We start from the raw sequence: 18,981 nt of genomic DNA, 5'->3' as shown, positions 1-18,981 counted from the left end.
ACAATGCAAGCTACAGTACATTCAGAAAGTATTCAGACCCCTTTACTTTTCCCACATTTTGTTACATTGCAGCCTTATTCTAAAATGGATTAAATTGTTTATTCCCCTCATCAATCTACACACAATACCCCATAATGACGAAGCAAAAACAGGTTTGTAGACATTTTATCAAATGTACAGTGGGGAAAAAAAGTATTTAGTCAGCCACCAATTGTGCAAGTTCTCCCACTTAAAAAGATGAGAGAGGCCTGTAATTTTCATCATAGGTACACATCAACTATGACAGACAAATTGAGAAAAAAAAATCCAGAAAATCACTTTGTAGGATTTTTTATGAATTTATTTGCAAATTATGGTGGAAAATAAGTATTTGGTCACCTACAAACAAGCAAGATTTCTGGCTCTCACAGACCTGTAACTTCTTCTTTAAGAGGCTCCTCTGTCCTCCACTCGTTACCTGTATTAATGGCACTTGTTTGAACTTGTTATCAGTATAAAAGACACCTGTCCACAACCTCAAACAGTCACACTCCAAACTCCACTATGGCCAAGACCAAAGAGCTGTCAAAGGACACCAGAAACAAAATTGTAGACCTGCACCAGGCTGGGAAGACTGAATCTGCAATAGGTAAGCAGCTTGGTTTGAAGAAATCAACTGTGGGAGCAATTATTAGGAAATGGAAGACATACAAGACCACTGATAATCTCCCTCGATCTGGGGCTCCACGCAAGATCTCACCCCGTGGGGTCAAATTGATCACAAGAACGGTGAGCAAAAATCCCAGAACCACACGGGGGGACCTAGTGAATGACCTGCAGAGAGCTGGGAACAAAGTAACAAAGCCTACCATCAGTAACACACTACGCCGCCAGGGACTCAAATCCTGCAGTGCAAGACGTGTCCCCCTGCTTAAGCCAGTACATATCCAGGCCCGTCTGAAGTTTGCTAGAGTGCATTTGGATGATCCAGAAGAGGATTGGGAGAATGTCATATGGTCAGATGAAACCAAAATATAACTTTTTGGTAAAAACTCAACTCGTCGTGTTTGGAGGACAAAGAATGCTGAGAGAACACCATACCTACTGTGAAGCATGGGGGTGGAAACATCATGCTTTGGAGCTGTTTTTCTGCAAAGGGACCAGGACGACTGATCCGTGTAAAGGAAAGAATGAATGGGGCCATGTATCGTGAGATTTTGAGTGAAAACCTCCTTCCATCAGCAAGGGCATTGAAGATGAAACATGGCTGGGTCTTTCAGCATGACAATGATCCCAAACACACCGCCCGGGCAACGAAGGAGTGGCTTCGTAAGAAGCATTTCAAGGTCCTGGAGTGGCCTAGCCAGTCTCCAGATCTCAACCCCATAGAAAATCTTTGGAAGGAGTTGAAAGTCCGTGTTGCCCAGCGACAGCCCCAAAACATCACTGCTCTAGAGGAGATCTGCATGGAGGAATGGGCCAAAATACCACCAACAGTGTGTGAAAACCTTGTGAAGACTTACAGAAAACGTTTGACCTGTGTCATTGCCAACAAAGGGTATATAACAAAGTATTGACAAAACTTTTGTTATTGACCAAATACTTATTTTCCACCATAATTTGCAAATAAATTCATTAAAAATCCTATAATGTGATTTTCTGGATTTTTTTTTCTCATTTTGTCTTTCATAGTTGACGTGTACCTATGATGAAAATTACAGGCCTCTCTCATCTTTTTAAGTGGGAGAACTTGCACAATTGGTGGTTGACTAAATACTTTTTTGCCCCACTGTATAAAAAAAATTAAAACGGAAATGTCACATTTACATAAGTATTCAGACCCTTTACTCAGTACTTTGTCGAAGCCCCTTTGGCAGCAATTACAGCCTCAAGTCGTCTTGGGTATGATGTTACAAGCTTGGCACACCTGTATTTGGGGAGTTTCTCCCATTCTTCTCTGCAGATCCTCTCAAGCTCTGTCAGGTTGGATTGGGAGCATTGCTGCAAAGCTATTTTCAGATCTTGCCAGAGATGTTCGATCGGGTTTAAGTCCGGGCTCTGGCTGGGCCAATCAAGGACATTCAGAGACTTGTCCTGAAGCCTGTGTGCTTAGGGTTGTTGTCCTGTTGCAAGGTGAACCTTCACCCCAGTCTGAGGTCCTGAGCGCTCTGGAGCAAGTTTTCATCAAGGATCTCTCTGTACTTTGTTCCGTTCATCGTTGCCTCAATCCTGACTAGTCTTCCAGTCCATGCCGCTCAAAAACATCCCCACAGCATGATGCTGCCACCACCATGCTTCACCGTAGGGATGGTGTCAGGTTTCCTCCAGACGTGACGCTTGGCATTCAGGCAAAATAGTTAAATCTTGGTTTCATCAGACCAGAGAATCTTGTTTCTCATGGTCTGAGCGTGTTTAGGGGCCTTTTGGCAAACTCCAAGCGGCCTATCATGTGCCTTTTACTGAGGAGTGGCTTCCGTCTGGCCACTCTACCATAAAGGCCTGATTGGTGGAGTGCTGCAGAGATGATTGTCCGTCTGGAAGGTTCCCCCATCTCCACAGAGGAACTCTAGAGCTCTGTCAGAGAGACCATTGTGTTCTTGGTCACCTCCCTGACCAAGGCCCTTCTCCCCCGATTGCTCAGTTTGGCCGGGCGGCCAGGTCTAGGAAGATTCTTGGTGGTTCCAAACCTCTTCCATTTAAGAATGATGGAGGCCACTGTGCTCTTGGGGACCTACAATACTGCCTCGACACAATCCTGTCTCAGAGCTCTACAGACAATTCCTTCGACCTCATGGCTTGGTTTCTTCTCCAACAAGCACTGTCAACTGTGGGACTTTATATAGACACGTGTGCCTTTCCAAATCATGTCCAATCAATTGAATTTACCACAGGTGGCCTCCAATCAAGTTGTAGAAACATTTCAAAGATGATCAATGGAAACAGGATGCACCTGAGCTCATTATCGAGTCTCATAGCAAAGGGTCTGAATACTTCTGTAAATAAGTTATTTCTGTTTTTAATTTTTGATAAATTAGCAAAACAAGCTAAAAGCCTGTTTTTGCTTTGTCATTATGTGGTATTGTGTGTAGATTGTTGAGGCTTTTGTATTTATTTAATCAATTTTAGAATAAGGCTGTAACATAACAAAATGTGGAAAAAGTCAAGGGGTCTGAATACTTTCCTAAGGCGCTGTAGTTAGCCAGAGACTTGACATAATACATCGGCCCAGTGAAGCCTGTAGTTAGTTGTCCAGTGTAACATCTAGTTTCACCATATTATCATTACAGATATTTCTACCAATATTTTAGTTCAATCAGTCTGGGATATAAAGTGATTATATGACTTATTTTTAAAAGAACTATGACTATACAATATGAATGACAAAACATAAATCTGACAAAACAGAATTTGTTAGTGTATACATCTGTCACGAATTCTGCCGAGACTGCTCCTCCTCCTTGCTCGGGCAGGCTTCAGCGTTCGTCGTCCCCGGAGTACTAGCTACTACCTCTTGATGTCTCGATGTTTGTTTGGTCTTGTCTTGTTAGTGCACCTGTTTCGTGTTATGTATTGATTAGGTCACCTATAAGTTTCCTTTAGTTTTGTTTGCAGTTGTGTGTGATTGTCCGCCTGTCCGTTGATGTATGGTATTTGTTCTCGTGTTTATAGTGTATTTACGCACTGTATGCGTAATCGCTCGCCTCCAGTGTTTGAGGCCCGTTATTTTGTATTGTCTTGTTGACTAGTAGAGTCGTTTTGACTGAGCTTCTGTGTCCTGCGCCTGACTCCAACACCTATCCACATCAGCTTGTGACAGAATCACACACCAATACTATGGAGTCAGCAGGAGCAGCGGCGGCGACCGAGTCGCTGGAGGATCGGGTCAGCTGCCAGGACGCCAGGATCCAGCAACTCGGCTCCGCCATGCAAGAGGTGATGAACACCCTGCGCCGATGGGAAAGGGGAGGCGTGCCCACACCTCCTCCTACCTTACCACCACCATCGGCCAGCCCCACCAGACCAGCTCCAGAGTCCAGTGGGATTCGGCTCTCGCTCCCGAGGGCGTATAATGGCACCGCAGCCGGGTGTCAGGGGTTCCTCCTTCAGGTGGAACTCTACCTGGCCACCATACACCCGGCGCCCTCGGGATACGAGATCGTTTCCGCCCTCATCTCCTGTCTCTGCGGCAAGGCGTTGGAGTGGGCCAACGCCGAATGGAGGGGAATAGACGCAGAGTTCTCCCGCCGCTTCAGGGCTGTGTTCGATCACCCTCCTGAGGGTAAAGCGGCGGGGGAGCGTCTGTTCCACCTCCGACAGGGGAAGAGGAGCGCACAGGAGTTCGCCCTGGATTTCCGGATTCTAGCGGCGGTTGTGGGGTGGAATGAGAGGGCCCTCATCGACCACTATCGGTGTAGCCTACGTGAGGACGTTCGACGAGAGCTGGCCTGCAGGGACACCACTCTATCCTTCGACCAGCTGGTGGACATGTCCATCCGTCTGGATACCCTGCTGGCCACTCGCGGACGTCCCGAGTTGGGGCCATCCATTCCATCTCCCAGCATCTCCGAGCCTAGCCCTATGGAGCTCGGGGGTGCTGGCGCTAGAGAGAGGAGGAGAGAGAGCCCGAGGGGGGCCGTCCCCTGCACCAACTGTGGCCGTGGAGGACACACTGCGGCTAGGTGCTGGGGAGGGTCTCCAGGGAGTCGGGGCAACAGGTCACGCACTGGGGAGTCATTCCAGGTGAGTAGGCGCCCCACTCACACAGAGCACTCTGTTGTTCACTTGTGTATACCTGTGGTATTTCCTCAGGTTGCATCTCATTCCCAGCATAAGGCGCTAGTCGATTCAGGCGCAGCTGGGAATTTTATTGATCAGAAATGTTGTATTAAGTTAGGGATTCCCCTCCTGCCCGTTGATGCACCCTTCCCTGTCCATGCCCTAGATAGCTGCCCGTTGGGATCTGGGTTGATTAGGGAGGTCACAGCGCCACTAAAGATGAAGACGCAGGGGGGTCATGAGGAGATCATTCAGTTGTACCTGATTGATTCTCCTGCGTATCCCGTGGTGCTGGGGCTTCCTTGGTTAATCACCCATGACTCCACCATTTCGTGGCAACAGAGGGCTCTCAAGGAGTGGTCTGACCAGTGTGTTGGGCGATGTTTAGGTGTTTCCATTGGGGGCGACCACGGTGGAGAGTCCGAACCAAGTGCCCGCAATGCACATTCCCCCTGAGTATGAGGATTTGGCACTCGTGTTCAGCAAGACTAGGGCGACGCGATTGCCACCTCATAGACAGGGAGATTGTGCGATAAGCCTCCAGACAGGTGCAGCACTCCCGCGGAGCCATGTGTATCCTCTGTCTCAAGAGTTTCTTTTTTGTGAAGAAGAAGGATGGAGGGTTGCGCCCGTGTATTGATTATCGTAGTCTCAATCAGATCACGGTTAAATACAGTTACCCTCTTCCTCTGATTGCGAGTATGACTGAATCATTACGCGGAGCGCGTTTCTTCACAAAACTGGATCTCAGGAGCGCCTATAAGTACATATGTACATTGACGACATCCTAGTGTACTCTTCTACACGAGCCGAGCATGTAGCCCTGGTGCGCCGAGTGTTGGGTAGGCTGTTGAAGCATGACTTGTATGTCAAGGCAGAGAAATGTCTGTTTTTCCAGGAGTCCATCTCCTTCTTGGGTCATCGGTTGTCCGCGTCAGGGGTGAAGATGGAGATTGACCGTGTGTCAGCCGTGCGTAATTGGCAAACCCCAACCACTGTTAAAGAGGTGTAGCAGTTTTTGGGGTTTGCCAATTACTACCGGAGGTTTATCCGGGGTTTTGGACAGGCAGCAGCTCCCATTACTTCCCTGCTGAAGGGGGGCCCGGTGCGTTTGCAGTGGTCGGCTGAAGCGGACAGGGCATTTGGTAAACTGAAGGACCTGTTCACTTCGGCTCCGGTGCTGGCGCACCCGGTCCCCGCTTTAGCGTTCCAGGTAGAGGTGGACGCGTCAGAGGCCGGGATTGGGGCAGTACTGTCGCAACGCTCAAGCACGCCTCCTAAGCTCCGTCCCAGCGGGCGTTACGCACCGACCCTACTCCCCCAGAGTGTCCAGTGGGTCGGACGTACGTGCCGCTCGAGGTCCGTGATCGCGTCATTTGTCACCCTCCTCTGGACATCCAGGTATTGGCCGGACAGTGCACTGCCTTAGTGTTAAGTACTGGTGGCCAACATTGGCTAGGGACGTGAGGGTTTATGTCTCCTCCTGCTCGGTGTGCGCTCAGTGTAAGGCGCCTAGACACCTGCCCAGGGGGAAGTTACAACCCCCTGCCCGTTCCACAACGGCCGTGGTCTCACCTCTCGGTGAACTTTGTTACGGACCTTCCCCCCTCTCAGGGGAATACCACTATTCTGGTCATTGTGGATCGGTTCTCTAAGGCCTGTCGTCTCATCCCAATGCCGGGTCTCCCTACTGCCCTAGAGACTGCTGAGGCTTTGTTTACCCACATCTTCCGGCACTACGGGGTTCCCGAGGATATAGTGTCTGATCGGGGTCCCCAATTCACCTCTAGAGTCTGGAGGGCGTTCATGGAACGCTTGGGGGTCTCGGTTAGCCTTACCTCGGGGTTCCACCCTGATAGTAATGGGCAGGTGGAGAGAGTGAACCAGGATGTGGGTAGGTTTCTGAGATCATATTGCCAGGGCCGGTAGGAGGAGTGGTCGGGGTATATCCCCTGGGCAGAGATGGCTCAGAACTCTCTTCGCCACTCCTCTACTAACCTGACCCCTTTCCAGTGGGTGTTAGGGTATCAGCCGGTTCTGGCACCATGGCATCAGAGCCAGATCGATGCTCCTGTGGTGGATGAGTGGTTTCGGCGCTCGGAGGAGATGTGGAACGCTGCACACGTCCATCTGCAGCGGGCCATCCGTCGGCAGAAGGCGAGCGCCGATCTCCACCTCAGTGAGGGTCCAGTATACGCACCTGGAGATCGAGTCTGGCTCTCGACTCGAAACCTGCCCCTTCGCCTGCCCTGCCGGAAGCTGGGTCGGCGGTTTGTGGGGCCATTTAAAGTCCTGAGGAGATTGAACGAGGTTTGCTACAAGTTACAACTGCCTAATGATTATCACATTAACCCCTCGTTCCATGTGTCTCTCCTCAGGCCGGTGGTAGCTGTTCCACTCCAGGACAATGAGATAAGAGAGACTCCTCCGCCCCAACTGGACATCGAGGGGGCTCCGGCGTACTCGGTCCGGTCCATCGTGGATTCGAGACGTCGGATGGGGGGTCTACAATATCTCGTGGAGTGGGAGGGGTATGGCCCGGAGGAATGGTGCTGGGTGCCTAGGAGGGACATTTTAGATCCATCCCTCCTGACTGAGTTACACCGTAGTCATCCCACGCGCCCTGCTCCGCGTCCTCCTGGCCGTCCCCGAGACCGGGGTCAGCGCACGGCTGGAGCCGCGCGTCAAGGGGGGGGGGTACTGTCACGAATTCCGCCGAGACTGCTCCTCCTCCTTGCTCGGGCAGGCTTCGGCGTTCGTCGTCCCCGGAGTACTAGCTACTACCGCTTGATGTCTCGATGTTTGTTTGGTGTTGTCTTGTTAGTGCACCTGTTTCGTGTTATGTATGGATTAGGTCACCTATAAGTTTCCTTTAGTTTTGTTTGCAGTTGTGTGTGATTGTCCGCCTGTCCGTTGATGTATGGTATTTGTTCTCGTGTTTATAGTGTATTTACGCACTGTATGCGTAATTGCTCGCCTCCAGTTTTTGAGGCCCGTTATTTTGTATTGTCTTGTTGACTAGTAGAGTCGTTTTGACTGATCTTCTGTGTCCTGCACCTGACTCCAACACTGCATCCACATCAGCTTGTGACAACATCTTTATAATGAGGGATACTCACTTTACAGTAATGAGTATGTACAGAATCAAAACAGACATTTTAGTAGATTTTTACAGTTACATTTAAAACATTAGAAAACAGTAGGCTTACAGCTCTCAAAAAGGGCAAAATGTTCCATCTCACATCGCTCAGATCAGTGTGTGTGGGACAAAGAAAGTAAAAGATTGAAGTAACTCAATCTTCACAAAGTTAATCATTGCTAAAGCTGAACAATTGCTCAAGCAATGGACTATAATCCGCATTGCACTCTACGCATCAGCTGTTTTCCCCATGGTCAAATAAAACCACAGATAAAACCATAGTCCACTGACACTCCCAGCTCCACAGGTTTTCAGTTCAATGGGAATGACATTAGGCTTTTAGCAGTGGTGTAAAGTACTTAAGTATAAATACTTTAAAGTACTATTTAAGTATTTTTGGGGGGTGTCTGTACTTTACTTTACTATTTCTATTTTTGACAACTTTTACTTTTACTTCACTACATTCCTAAAGAAAATCATGTACTTTTTACTCCTTACATTTTCCCCGACACCCAAAAGTACTGGTTACAGTTTGAAACGCATATCAGGACAGGAAAAATGGTCTAATTCACACACTTATCATCCCCAGTCATCCCTACTGCCTCTGATCTCTGATCTGGCAGACTCACTAAACACAAATGCTTCGTTTGTAAATTATGTCTGAGTGTTGAAGTGTGCCCTGGCCATCCGTAAATAAATAAAAAATCACGTAATCTTGCCGTCTGGTTTGCTTAAAATAAGCAATTTGAAATGATTTTTAATTTTACTTTTACTTTTGATACTTAAGTACATTTAAAACCAAATACTTTTAGACTTCTACTCAAGTACTATTTTACTGGGTGACTTTGACTTTTATTGAGTAAGTTTCTTTTAAGGTATTTTTACTTTTACTCAAGTATGACAAGTGGGTACTTTTTCCACCACTGGTCCTGGGTGACTCCAACACTCCATTGAGTCTTCTTTACCTGGTCACCCTCCCCGTAACCTGTATCATATCCCTTTACACCCAAGACACAGTGCTTTTCCTCAAACCTCTTCTCAGTTGCCTTTTCTCTCCGTAGGTCTCCAAATTTTAATGACAGATACAGTAAGTCTGGGGTGTGCAGTGTATGGGTCGAGAGTCACATCCGCTGTAAGTGAGTACATATTTAATTGTTCAAAGCAGTTGCGACACTGACTGCTGAAGTGTGTGTGTGAATCTTAACCCCCTAAAGTTGATGTCCTCGCCACCATGGAACATCTAATTAGCATAATATAAAAATCCCCATTAAAATCTGTCAATTTAAGCTAGAGATATTGGATGCGTCTCAATCCACCGGATCCACCTATGTCTCACTTCCACATTTGCGGTGAAAGGTGACATAGCTAGAGCGGTGTTTGTCAGACAATGAGACATCCCGAAAATCCGTCTTCTCACAAAGCCGTCTGTAGCGTCCGAACGGTAACCCTTAATAACCCTTAATATGACCCCTCAGTGGAAAGGTTTTTCTCAAGGACTCCCACAGGTCTCACAAGACTCGTCTAAAGGTCCCCCGGTTCTACTTGAAAACATTTATAGAAGCACAGTACCAGTCAAAAGTTTGGACACACCTACTCATTCAACGGTTTTCCTTTCTTTTTTACTATTTTCTACATTGTAGAATAATAGTGAAGACATCAAAACTATGAAATAACAAATATGGAATCATGTAGTAACCAAAAATGTGTTAAACAAATCAAAATATATTTTCCAACAGTCTTGAAGGAGTTCCCACATATTCTAAGCACTTGTTGACTGATTTTCCTTCACTCTGCGGGCCAACTCATCCTAAACCATCTCAATTGGGTTGAGATTGGGTGATTGTGGAGCCCAGGTCATCTGATGCAGCACTCCATCATTCTCCTTCTTGGTCAAATAGCCCTTACACAGCCTGGAGGTGTGTTGGATCATTGACCTGTTGAAAAATAAATGATAGTCCCACTAAGTGCAAACCAGATAGGATGGCGTATTACTGCAAAATGCTTTGGTAGCCATTCTGGTTAAGTGTGCCTTGAATTCTAAATAAATCACTGACAGTGTCACCAGCAAAGCACCCCCACACCATCACACCTCCTCCTCCATGCTTCACGGTGGGAAACACACATGCAGAGATCATCCGTTCATCCGTTCACCTACTCTGCGACCAAAAATCTCACATTTGGACTCATCAGACCAAAGGACAGATTTCCACCGGTCTAATGACCATTGATCATGTTTCTTGGTCCAAGCAAGTCTCTTCTTCTTATTGGTGTCCTTCAGTAGTGGTTTCTTTGCAGCAATTCGACCATGAAGGCCTGATTCATGCAGTCTCTTCTGAACAGTTGATGTTGAGATGTGTCTGTTACTTGAACTCTGTGAAGCATTTATTTGGGATGCAGTTTCTGAGGCTGGTAACTCTATTGAACCTATCCTCTGCAGCAAGAATTTCCCTGTATTTAGCTCCATCCATCATTCCTTCAATTCTGACCAGTTTCCCAGTCCCTGCCGATGAAAAACATTCCCACAGCATGATGCTGCCACCACCTGTCACGGTTTCGGCCGAGGCGGCTCCTCCTCCTTGTTCGGGCAGGTTTCGCCGGTCGTCGTCTCCGGAGTTCTAGCTGCCACCGCTCGATGTTTCTTGTTTGTTTGGTTTTGTCTGTTAGTCACACCTGTTTTGTATTAGGTCTCAATTAGCACCCTATTTAGTTTCCTTGTTGTTAGGTTTGTGTTGTGTGTGATTGTTCGTGTCGTGGTTGCGCTACCCGTTTCGGTACGCTTATTTTCATGAGCTTCCTCCTTGTTGTGTGAGGAGAATTTACGCACCTGTGTGTGCGCTTGTATTACGCCTGTGTGCGTCTTTTGCCTCCGGGCTGTTTTGGATTACTTTTCGTGCTCAGTAAAGTCTTGTTGGACTTACCCTCTGCTGCCTGCGCCTGATTCCACACCACTAGATGGAATCAGCAGGAGCACCCGTCGACCCCATGGAGGAGCGTCTCCTTGGACACGAGCACCGGATCAACCGTATCGGCCACGCCTTGGAGGGCGTCATGGACACCCTTCGTCGATGGGAGACCAGCAGGGTTCCCATAGCCCCACCTATCGCACCATCACCTTCACCACCGGATTACCAGCCCGTCCATCGACCGGAAACCAGTGGGATTCGGCTCTCGCTCCCGAGGGCGTACGACGGCACCGCTGCCGGGTGTCAGGGGTTCCTCCTACAAGTGGAGCTCTACATTGCCACCATACACCCGGCGCCCTCGGGATACGAGAGCGTTTCCGCCCTCATCTCCTGTCTCACCGGCAAGGCGTTGGAGTGGGCCAACGCCGAGTGGAGGGGAATAGACGCCGCCACCGTCACCTATGCAGAGTTCTCCCGTCACTTCCGTGCGGTCTTCGACCATCCACCAGAGGGGAGAGTGGCGGGGGAACGTCTATTCCACCTCCGACAGGAGATGAGGAGCGCTCAGGCATTCGCGCTGGAGTTCCGGACTCTAGCGGCTGATGCGGGGTGAAATGAGAGGGCCCTCATAGACCACTTTCGATGTAGCCTTCGGGAGGACGTCCGCAGGGAGTTGGCCTGCAGGGACAGTACACTAACATTTGACCAGCTGGTGGACATGGCCATTCGACTGGACAACCTGCTGGCGACCCGCGGACGTCCCAGATGGGGGCCCCCCATTCCACCCTCCAGCGCCTCCGAGCAGTGTCCGATGGAGCTTGGAGGTGCTGGCGCTAGAGGGAGAAGAGGTAGGAGCCCGAGGGGGGCAGTCTCCTGCACCAAGTGTGGGCGCGGAGGGCACACCGCGGCTAGGTGCTGGGGAGGGTCCCCTGGTGAGGGAGAGAGCAGGTCATACAGTGGGGGGCCCACCCAGGTGAATAGGCGCCCTACTTACCCAGAGCTTTCTGTCGTTCACATTACCTTACCTGTTTGTTTCCCACAGGTTGCACCTCGGTCCCAGCATAAGGCGCTAGTCGATTCAGGCGCAGCTGGGAATTTTGTAGACCGGAGATTCTGTGTTAAGTTAGGGATTCCCCTTCTTCCAGTCGAAAAACCCTTTCCTGTACATGCCCTAGATAGTCGTCCGTTAGGATCTGGGTTGATTGGGGAGGTCACAGCGCCACTTAGGATGATGACGCAGGGGGGTCATGAGGAGACGATACAACTCTATCTTATCGACTCTCCTGCGTATCCGGTGGTACTGGGGCTTCCCTGGTTGATGACCCATGATCCTACTATTTCGTGGCGAGAGAAAGCTCTTAAAGGGTGGTCTGCTCAGTGTGAGGGGTTATGTCTGGGTGTTTCCGTAGGGGCGACCTCGGTGGAGAGTCCGAACCAGATGCCAGCACTGCACATTCCTCCTGAGTATGAGGATTTGGCGCTCGTGTTCAGTAAGACCAGAGCGGCACAGTTGCCACCTCATAGACAGGGGGATTGGGCGATAGACCTCCAGACAGGAGCAGCGCTTCCGCGGAGCCATGTGTATCCTTTGTCACAGGAGGAGAAAAGGGCAATGGAGACTTACATTGCCGAGTCTCTGGGACAGGGATACATACGGGCCTCCACTTCTCCCGCGTCCTCAAGCTTCTTTTTTGTGAAGAAAAAGGATGGAGGTTTGCGTCCGTGTATTGATTACCGCAGTCTCAATCAGGTGACGGTGAAGTACAGCTATCCACTTCCTCTGATTGGGACCATGACGGAGTCCTTACACGGGGCAAGGTTCTTCACAAAATTGGATCTCAGGAGCGCACATAACTTGGTGCGCATTAGGGAGGGCGATGAGTGGAAGACAGCATTTAGTACTACATCCGGCCATTACGAGTATCTCGTCATGCCATATGGGTTAATGAATGCTCCATCAGTCTTCCAATCGTTTGTAGACGAACTTTTCCGGGACATGCAGGCGCAGGGAGTAGTGGTGTACATAGATGATATTCTTGTGTACAGTGCTACTCGGGCCGAGCATGTAGCCCTGGTGCGCAGGGTATTGAGGAGACTGTTGGAGCATGACCTGTATGTCAAAGCTGAGAAATGTCTGTTCTTCCAGGAGTCAGTTTCCTTTTTGGGTTACCAGTTGTCTGCGTCAGGGGTGAGAATGGAGGTGGACCGAGTGTCCGCCGTGCGTAATTGGCAAACCCCAACTACGGTTAAAGAGGTGCAGCGGTTCTTGGGTTTTGCGAATTACTACCGGAGGTTTATCCGGGGTTTTGGACAGGTGGCAGCTCCCATAACGTCTCTTCTGAAGGGGGGTCCGGTGCGCTTGCAGTGGTCAGCTGAGGCGGACAGGGCCTTTGGGAGACTGAAGGACCTGTTTACCTCGGCCCCGGTGTTGGCGCACCCGGATCCCACTTTACCCTTCCAAGTTGAGGTGGACGCGTCTGAGGCCGGTATCGGGGCAGTTCTTTCTCAACGATCCGGTACACCACCTAAGCTCCGCCCCTGTGCTTTTTATTCTAAGAAGCTCAGTCCGGCGGAGCGGAATTATGACGTAGGGGACAGGGAGCTGTTAGCCGTAGTACAGGCCCTAAAGGTGTGGAGGCATTGGCTTGAGGGGGCTCAGCACCCTTTCCTCATTCTGACCGACCATCGTAACCTGGAGTACATTCGGGCAGCTAGGAGACTAGAATCCTCGCCAGGCTCGATGGACTATGTTTCTCGCCCGGTTTGTGTTCAAGATCACTTACATCCCTGGGTCCCAGAACGGGAAGGCAGATGCTCTGTCCCGTCGGTATGACACGGAGAAGAGGTGCGTGGAGTCCATTCCCATACTACCGGAGTCTTGTCTGGTGGCACCGGTGGTGTGGGAGGTCGATGCGGAGATCGAGCGGGCGTTACGCACCGAGCCTAGTCCTCCACAGTGTCCGGTGGGTCGGGTGTACGTCCCGCTCGACGAGGTCCGGGATCGGCTGATTTATTGGGCTCACACGTCCCCCTCCTCTGGACATCCGGGTATTGGCCGGACGGTGCACTGCCTTAGTACGAAGTACTGGTGGCCAACGTTAGCCAGGGATGTGAGGGTTTATGTCTCCTCCTGCTCAGTATGTGCCCAGTGTAAGGCGCCCAGACACTTGCCCAGGGGTAAATTACAGCCCCTGCCCGTTCCACAATGACCCTGGTCTCACCTCTTGGTGGATTTTGTTACCGATCTTCCCTCCTCCCAGGGGAATACCACCATCCTGGTCGTTGTGGATCGGTTCTCGAAGGCCTGTCGTCTCCTTCCCATGCCGGGTCTTCCTACGGTCCTACAGACCGCTGAGGCTCTATTTACTCACGTCTTCCGGCATTACGGGGTGCCCGAGGATATAGTGTCCGATCTAGGCCCCCAGTTTACCTCTAGAGTCTGGAGAGCATTTATGGAACATTTGGGGGTCTCGGTGAGCCTTACCTCGGGTTACCACCCGGAGAGTAATGGGCAGGTTGAACGAGTCAACCAGGATGTGGGTAGGTTTCTGAGGTCATATTGTCAGGGCCGGCCGGAGGAGTGGGCGAGATATGTGCCCTGGGCCGAGATGGCACAGAACTCTCTCCGCCACTCCTCCACCCAACTAACCCCTTTTCAGTGTGTATTAGGGTACCAGCCGGTTCTGGCACCATGGCATGAGAGCCAGATCGAGGCCCCCGCTGTGGATGAGTGGGTGCGGCGCTCGGAGGAGACGTGGGACGCTGCACACGTCCATCTGCAGCGTGCCATACGTCAACAGAAGACGAGCGCCGACCTACATCGCAGTGAGGGGCCAGTGTACGCACCTGGAGCTCGAGTCTGGCTCTCAACCAGGAACCTGCCCCTCCGCCTGCCCTGCCGGAAGCTGGGTCGGCGGTTTGTGGGGCCTTTTAAAGTCCTGAGGAGATTGAACGAGGTGAGTTACAGGTTAGAACTACCTATTGATTACAAGAAGATTAACCCCTCGTTCCATGTGTCTCTCCTCAGGCCGGTGGTAGCTGGTCCACTCCAGGACTTTGAGATTGAGGAGACTCCTCCGCCCCCGTTGGACATCGAGGGGGCTCCGGCGTACACGGTTCGGACCATCCTGGATTCGAGACGCCGGATGGGGGGTCTCCAATATCTCGTGGAGTGGGAGGGGTACGGTCCAGAGGAGCGGTGCTGGGTGCCAAGGAGGGACATTCTGGATCCGTCCCTGATGACCGAATTCCATCGTGGTCATCCTGCACGCCCTGCGCCGCGTCCCCCTGGTCGTCCCCGAGGCCGGAGGCGGCGCGCGGCTGGATCCGCGCGTCAAGGTGGGGGTACTGTCACGGTTTCGGCCGAGGCGGCTCCTCCTCCTTGTTCGGGCAGGTTTCGCCGGTCGTCGTCTCCGGAGTTCTAGCTGCCACCGCTCGATGTTTCTTGTTTGTTTGATTTTGTCTGTTAGTCACACCTGTTTTGTGTTAGGTCTCAATTAGCACCCTATTTAGTTTCCTTGTTGTTAGGTTTGTGTTGTGTGTGATTGTTCGTGTCGTGGTTGCGCTACCCGTTTCGGTTCGCTTATTTTCATGAGCTTCATGAGCTTCCACACCCATTCACAGCACTGTGACACCACCATGCTTCACTGTGGGGATGGTGTTCTCCGTGTGATGAGAGGTGTTGGGTTTTCCCCAGACATAGCGTTTTCCTTGATGGCCAAAAAGCTCAATTTTAGTCTCATCTGACCAGAGTACCTTCTTCCATAAGTCTGGGGAGTCTCCCACATGCCTTTTGGCGAATACCAAACGTGTTTGCTTATTTTTTCTTTAAGTAATGGCTTTTTTCTGGCCACTCTTCCGTAAAGCCCAGCTTTGTGGCGTATACAGCTTAAAGTGGTCCTATGGACAGATACTCCAATCTCCACTGTGGAGCTTTGCAGCTCCTTCAGGGTTATCTTTGGTGTCTTTGTTGCCTCTCTGATTAATGCCCTCCTTGCCTGGTCCGTGAGTTTTGGTGGGCGGCCCTCTCTTGGCAGGTTTGTTGTGGTGCCATATTCTTTCCATTTTTTAAATAATGGATTTAATGGTGCTCCGTGGGATGTTCAAAGTTTCAGATATTTTTTTATAACCCAACCCTGATCCCTACTTCTCCACAACTTTTTCCCTGACCTGTTTGGAGAGCTCCTTTGTCTTCATGGTGCCGCTTGCTTGGTGGTGCCCCTTGCTTAGTGGTGTTGCAGACTCTGGTGCCTTTCAGAACAGGTGTATACATACTGAGATCATGTGACACTTAGATTTCACACAGGTGGACTTTATTTAACTAATTATGTGACTTCTGAAGGTAATTGGTTGCACCCAATCTTATTTAGGGGCTTCATAGCAAAGGGAGTGAATACATATGCACACACCACTTTTCCGTTACTTATTTTTTAGAATTCTTTGAAATAAGTTATTTTTTTCATTTTACTTCACCAATTTGGACTATTTTGTGTATGTCCATTACATGAAATTCAAATAAAAATCAATTTAAATTAAAGGTTGTAATGCAACAAAATAGGAAAAGCGCCAAGGGTGATGAATACTTTTGCAAGGCAAAGTATCATCAAAAAACTATTTCAATATCAGACAAGGTTGGACAAGGTTGGATTTCAATTTGAATTGAATAACCTGAATGACAATAAGTGTACCAAACATGCCAATAATAGCACAATTTTTCCACTGAAAGCAAATGCTTAGGATGTGTGGATAGTAACTGCATTAGTCCTTGTTGTTGGTTGCAGGCAAGCACAGCGTGTCAAGTAGCCTGGTTACCACAGTATTTGCATTTTGTATTTGATGTGGGTATCTCAAATCAAATCAATTCAAATCAAATTGTATTGGCCACATGCGCCGAATACTACAGGTGCAGACATTACAGTGAAATGCTTATTTACAGCCCTTAACCAACAGTGCATTTATTTTTAATAAAAAAGTCAAATAAAACAACAACAAAAAAGTGTTGAGAAAAAAAGAGCAGAAGTAAAATAAAATAACAGTAGGGAGGCTATATATATACAAGGGGGTACTGGTGCAGAGTCAATGTGCGGGGGCACCAGCTAGTTGAGGTAGTTGAAGTAATATGTACATGTGGGTAGAGTTAAAGTGACTATGCATAAATAATTAACAGAGTAGCAGCAGTGTAAAAAGATGGGGTGGGGGGTGGGGGTGGGGTGGGGGGGCAGTGCTAATAGTCTGGGTAGCCATGATTAGCTGTTCAGGAGTCTTATGGCTTGGGGGTTGAAGCTGTTGAGAAGTCTTTTGGACCTAGACTTGGCTCTCCGGTACCGTTTGCCGTGCGGTAGCAGAGAGAACAGTCTATGACTAGGGTGGCTGGAGGCTTTGACAATTTTGAGGGCCTTCCTCTGACACCGCCTGGTATAGAGGTCCTGGATGGCAGGAAGCCCCTCAAAAAAACTCCCCAAAATGGCTGAATTTACCAAGAGTAGCTCAGAGTCTGAGAATGAAGCAAATAAACCTACTGAAGTCGTTCATGTTTGAGCTGATCGTTGCCCCAGATCAAAGAGTTAGTTCTCGTAGCAGTAACAACACAGACATGCCGCCTGAAACACCTCATGCTGGAGGGTTATGTCAGGATGAGCCTGCAGGAAGGGTACCACATGAGGGAGGAGGATGTCTTCCCTGTAACGCACAGCGTTGAGATTGCCTGCAATGACAACATGCTCAGTCCGATGATGCTGTGACACACTGCCCCAGACCATGACGGACTCTCCACCTCCAAATCGATCCCACTCCAGAGTACAGGCCTCGGTGTAATGCTCATTCCTTCAACGATAAACGCGAATCCGACCATCACCCCTGGTGAGACAAAACCGCGACTCGTCAGCGAAGAGCACTTTTTGCCAGTCCTGTCTGGTCCAGCGACGGTGGGTTTGTGCCCATAGGCGACGTTGTTGTCGGTGATGTCTGGTGAGGACCTGCCTTACAACAGGCCTACAAGCCCTCAGTCCAGCCTCTCTCAGCCTATTGTGGACAGTCTGAGCACTGATGGAGGGATTGTGCATTCCTGGTGTAACTCGGGCAGTTGTTGTTGCCATCCTGTACCTGTCCCGCAGGTGTGATGTTCGGATGTACCGATCCTGTGCAGGTGTTGTTACACATGGTCTACCACTGCGAGTACGATCAGCTGTCCATTCTGTCTTCCTGTAGCGCTGTCTAGGCGTCTCACAGTACGGACATTGCAATTTATTGCCCTGGCCACATCTGCAGTCTTCATGCCTCTATGCAGCATGCCTAAGGCACGTTCACGCAGATGAGCAGGGACCCTGAGCATCTTTCCTTTGGTGTTTTTCAGAGTCAGTAGAAAGGCCTCTTTAGTGTCCTAAGTTTTCATAACTGTGAACTTAATTGCCTACCGTCTGTAAGCTGTTAGTGTCTTAACAACCGTTCCACAGGTGCATGTTCCTTAATTGTTTATGGTTCATTGAAAAAGCATGGGAAACAGTGTTTAAACGCTTTACAATGAAGATCTGTGAAGTTATTTGGATTTTTACGAATTATCTTTGAAAGACAGGGTCCTGAAAAAGGGACATTTCTTTTTTTGCTGAGTTCATAAAAATGTCCCATCACTCAGACAGTTAGTGAATACACAGCATCCAGCACAGCAAACAATCATTCAATCAAATGTATTTTACAAAAGCCCTTTTTACATCAAACTGATAACCACCGTGGTTATAGAGGGTGCAACAGTTCAACACCTCAGGAGCAAATGTCAGTTGGCTTTTCATAGCTGAACATTCATAGTTTGAGAGAGAAAGTCGAAACAGCAGGACCGGGACAAGGTAGCACATCTGTTGAAACGGGTAAAAAAAACAGTGGGAAAACAATTCCACTCCGATTCCCTTTATGGATGGCTGTATCTTAGAATTCGCTGTTGAATGGCCTGCTCCTTCTCCAATTTCGGAACACAAGCCCGCTCCCCCAAAGTGACCGATAGTATATCTTGGCTCGCGCTGTGATGATTGTGATTCTGAACTATCAGGTTCATACAGCAAGTTATGGTCTTCATTGATCTCACTCTCCATCAGCTCCATCTGTGGCGTATAGGGGCAGGACTCGGTTGTATACTTATGGTCGTGAGCGAAATCTAGCTGGGCCCCGAGCTCTTTAGTGAAGGTCCCGGTGGAC

Source organism: Coregonus lavaretus (assembly GCF_964263955.1).
Source record: "Coregonus lavaretus genome assembly, chromosome: 39".
Lineage (NCBI taxonomy): Eukaryota > Metazoa > Chordata > Actinopteri > Salmoniformes > Salmonidae > Coregonus > Coregonus lavaretus.
Note: the sequence above shows the minus strand (reverse complement) of the source record.